The sequence below is a fragment of the Peromyscus leucopus genome, chromosome 5 (genome assembly GCF_004664715.2).
Source record: "Peromyscus leucopus breed LL Stock chromosome 5, UCI_PerLeu_2.1, whole genome shotgun sequence".
Taxonomy (NCBI): domain Eukaryota; kingdom Metazoa; phylum Chordata; class Mammalia; order Rodentia; family Cricetidae; genus Peromyscus; species Peromyscus leucopus.
Window position 1 is genome coordinate 29,876,292 of NC_051067.1, and position 4,364 is coordinate 29,880,655.

Here is a 4,364-nt window from a genome sequence, read left to right on the forward strand (position 1 = left end):
GATACTCAGGAAGCTGAGTTCGGAGGGTGGCTTGTGACCAGAAGTTTGAAGCCAGCCTAGGCAGCATAGTGGGACAGGTCCCCTTTTAAATGAGATAATAATAATAATAATAATAATAATAATAATAATAGCCAAGAGTATTGCTTTATTTTACATGCTCAGTTGATTGGATGTTGGATGTAGTAGGGTTTTTTGTTTTTGTTTATTTGTTGGTTTGCTTGTTTTTTGCAGTGCCAGGGATGGGATTCAGGACCCTGCACCTTCAGGCAAAATGGGCTACTACTGAGCGACACCCCTGGCCCATTTTTAAAAACACTGCCCCCAATTTATTTATTTCTGTGTTTTAACTTTTTTATTATGTCTTTTATTTCCCCCATCCCTTTCTTTTCATTTCCCTTCTTCCCTGCCCCCTTCCCTTTCTTCCCTCCACACCCTCATATCTTTCCTTACTATTTTTCAAATTCTTGGCCTCTGTTTTCATTAATTGTTACATGAATATATGTATGTATGTATTTAAATTGTGTGTGTGTGTGTGTGTGTGTGTGTGTATTCCCTTACATAACTTGCCCAGTCTGTATGATGTTAATTGTATATAATTTTTCAGGGCTGACCATTTGGTCATATTACCATAAGTACCTTTTTTTGGTATCTCTGGTCATTAAAGCTTCCCCTTCCCACAATTCTGCTTTTCTGATTTGAAGCAATGAGTTTGTTACCTTTTGCTAGGAGAGACCTTGCCTGGAGATGGTCAAGTGAATGTTAACAAGTAACTTTTTTTTTTTTTTTTTTACTAACAATGACAATTTTTTTGAGAAATTCTCTCACAGGGATTCTCATTATAATAACTCTCCTTGAGCCTAGGCAGCCTAACCAGTTGAATGCATTTACACATCATCAAAGAGTGACCAGAAATTGTAAGGTGCCTAAGTTACTGATAACATTGCAAAATTAGAGTCTGAGTCTCGATTTAATTGCTAAAGAGACTAGAAAAGAATCTGGGGTCTGCTCTAGGTGGGTGTTGCTCTTTTGCCCTGACATGACCCTAATGAGTTTAAACTCCCAAGGAAAGGTTGAATGCTTTCTAATCCATGGGGCAGAATGATACTTGTATTCTTACTATACTATGCATTTTTACACTTGTATATTCTTCGGAAGTACTGCAGCTTGTATTATTTTCTGTATTTGTCTGTGTTGCTGAAAATGTAGGGACTTACTTCACTCAACGGGATTGCTGTACTCTTTTTTCTTTTTACTTGAATGACTGCACCAAATGGCTCTGTGTAGTGAGCGGCAGACATGTGGGATGAAGAGATGGAGATGGTTGAGCTGTGGAAGGAAGAGATGGAGATGGTTGAGCTGTGGAAGGAAGAGATGGAGATGGTTGAGCTGTGGAATAAAGAGATGGAGATGGTTGAGCTGTGGGATGAAGAGATGGAGATGGCCTGTTGAGAAAGTAGTTGACTGCATCTGGAGTGCAAACATTTGCCTTGCATTTGGGGGAGGCAAGTTCCATGAGAATGTGTGCTTGGTGGGTCTCTTTTTGGCCCTATCCTCTTCCATCTCAGATGCCTGGTTCTTCCTGTAGTACATCTTTCTGGGCTGTAATCCTGGTCCCCTGTGGGCCAGCTCTGCTAACAGGGACTTTTCCATCAAGGAATGAGTCAGAGTTTACCACAGGACTTTGACAAGCCATATTATTTTAACTGGACTTTTTTTCTTGAGTAAGAAAACCTGTACAAGCATGAGGACCCATGTTCAAATCCCCAGCACCCATATAAAATGTTGGAGGAGGTGCTGGAGCAATGGCTCAGAGGTTAAGAGCACTTATTCCTCTTGTAGAGGACCTGAATTTGGTTTCCAGAACCCACATGGCAGCTCACCACTGTCTGCGAATCCACTCTCAGCAGACACAAAGCCTCTGGCCTCTGCAAGCACTAGACACACATGTGGCGTGCACACACACACACACACACACACACACACACACACATAGTCAAATACTCATACATATAAAATAAAGCATAAATAATCTTTTAAAAGTCAGGCATGGCTGCATGTAGCTGTAATCTCAGAGCCATAGAGGATAGAGACAGGAGGGGCTCTGAGACTTGCTGGCCAGCAGTTTAGGATAGATTCTTTGAGAGACTGTGTCTTAAGGGAAGAGATAATGGGTGATTATTGGGGAAAATTATAAAGGCCACTCCACGTAGTTAAAAGGAAGATTTATTTAGTGGATGACTTACAAATGAAGGAATGGATAGGTCGCGGGGGTCTGGGGAAAGTGTATCGCAATCCAGCGGTGTTCTCTGGAGCTCTGCACAATCAATCTCCACTATCCAGGGTCCAGGCGCAGAGAGCGCGCCCAGAGCGAGCGCTTGCCCATCCAGCTCTCAGGTTTCCAGCACCTCCCCTCGCCCCGCCTTGTAGGCGTGACAGTTGCCAGAGTCTCAATGGGGGTTGGAGCTTCCAGATCCAAGCTGGAATGGCTACCCACTACAGGTGATAGTGCAGGACATCAAGCCTCTTCCTGTGCTTACCACATATGCAAAGGCATGTGTACCTCAATAGCACACAAACACACACACCCATTTTTATTTGTTTCTCTAGTTCAACTTGGCATGATCAGAGAATCCACAGATTAAAGGCCCTCCACCAATCATTTACTAATCCTGCAGATTCATTGTGAAAAGCAAAGCAATGCAGTAAATTTATAAGCAAAAAAAGAATGGAGGTGGGTATGGTGGGTACTGCCTGTAATCCCAGTATTTGTAGGAGGTTGAGATAGGAGGATTGCCAAGAGTTCAAGGCTAACCTGAACTGCAGAGTGAATTCGTGGCTACCTGGGCTATAAAAATGTCTCAAAAAAACTAAAAAAAGAAATTAAACTGGAGCACTTGCCTTAAATCTTCCCTCTGACCTGTCTCTGAGCATCAGAGCACCTTATGCCATCCTGGGGAGGCAAGTGGGAATAGAAATGTCTGGGGATGAAGTCCCTGTGTGGACAGGATGCTGTGGGGACCAGTCAGAGGGGAATGGGGATGAGCTGTCTAGCAGGGAGCCATACTTTGCCACCCAGGACTACTTTTTCTTAAAGTATATTAGTCCTTCAAACAAAAATTATTCGTGAGTGCCTGTAGAGCATGTACAGATGTGATATGTCTTCTGCATGCTAAAAATGGAAACACAAAACCTCCCAGAGAACCAAACGCCTCATCTTTGCAGAAGTTAGGAGACAAAAACACACACCAGCTGCTTAAATGTGTAGATAGATTTTAAAGTGCTTGTTTATTAGGGGCTTTTGAATTTGGTAAGGATAGGCATATCTCAAAAATCAGAGGGAAAAAAGGCGGCAAATATTTTGAGCGTTGAAATGATAGGGCTTAGCTGTATTGGCCACAGAGTAAAAAGAGATTATTAGATTCCATGCTTCCTCATGGGTTAGGTTTCGTCATGCTGGAAATCTAATGCTGCCTGCATACTTGGAAGCAAAACTGTCTATAGAGCAGAAGAATCCTTAGCATGATCTGGAAATTAAGAGATCTGAGCTGTGGCTTGAGTCCCTCGCATGACTGCGACCACGATACATAGCTTAAATTCATCAGCTTCCAATTCCTTTCTCTGGAGTTAGGGGATGGGTTTTCAAATGTGTCCAAAATATGAATCCATTCCTGGGAATAAATGGAAAAAAAAAACCAAGGAAGAACAAAAACACAGAGAAATCCTTCCAGTTTTAGAATTTCACAACCTTAGAATCCTAAACTCAATCATTAACATTGGTGGAATTCCATCCTACCCTGGTGGATGTCACATGGAGTGGCTACAAAGGCCAGGCTGGCTAGGAAGAGGTGAAGGGATGGGGTAAGATTAACGGTTAACAGTTTGCCTTTCCTATGGCCAAAGCGCTTGCCTCCTCCCTGCCCACAGCTTGGCCTCACTTGCCCCGCCTGCATGGCCTTTCTCACTCCACATTTACTGGTTCAGCCTGACAGAAAATCCTGGGAATCCTGTTAGAACCTCCAGGAGTCCCCGTTTCCACCGGGGAAGACAGGGTGGGACACCGAGCTGGAGGCTGGAATTCCTAGAGGGAGTTCAGGACTGTAAGCAAGCAGTGTGCAATGGACTCCCTTCCTACCCCCCATCCTTTTTTCTCCACTCTTGAATGAAAATAAAATAATGAAATCAATCAATCATATTGAAAGCAAATAAAAAGTTCCAGGCTCCTTGAAAACCTCCAAACGTATATGGGGGAAGGGAGACCATGTCTGGTTTGCCAAGGTCCACTGCTAATGGAAGAAAGCCATAGGCTTACCAGAGAACAGAGAGGAAAACATGCCTTAAATTATATAGAGCCGTAGAACTGTGCT

General features: G+C 43.2%; 1 long non-coding RNA gene across 1 annotated transcript; it reads left to right on the top strand.

The window, feature by feature from the left end:
- The first annotated feature begins 1,976 nt into the window (after nt 1-1,976).
- Nucleotides 1,977-3,692, top strand: LOC114701379. The gene is made up of 2 exons (XR_003735815.1): nt 1,977-2,171; nt 2,500-3,692. It is a non-coding gene; the product is annotated as an uncharacterized LOC114701379 (long non-coding RNA).
- Nucleotides 3,693-4,364: the final 672 nt, after the last annotated feature.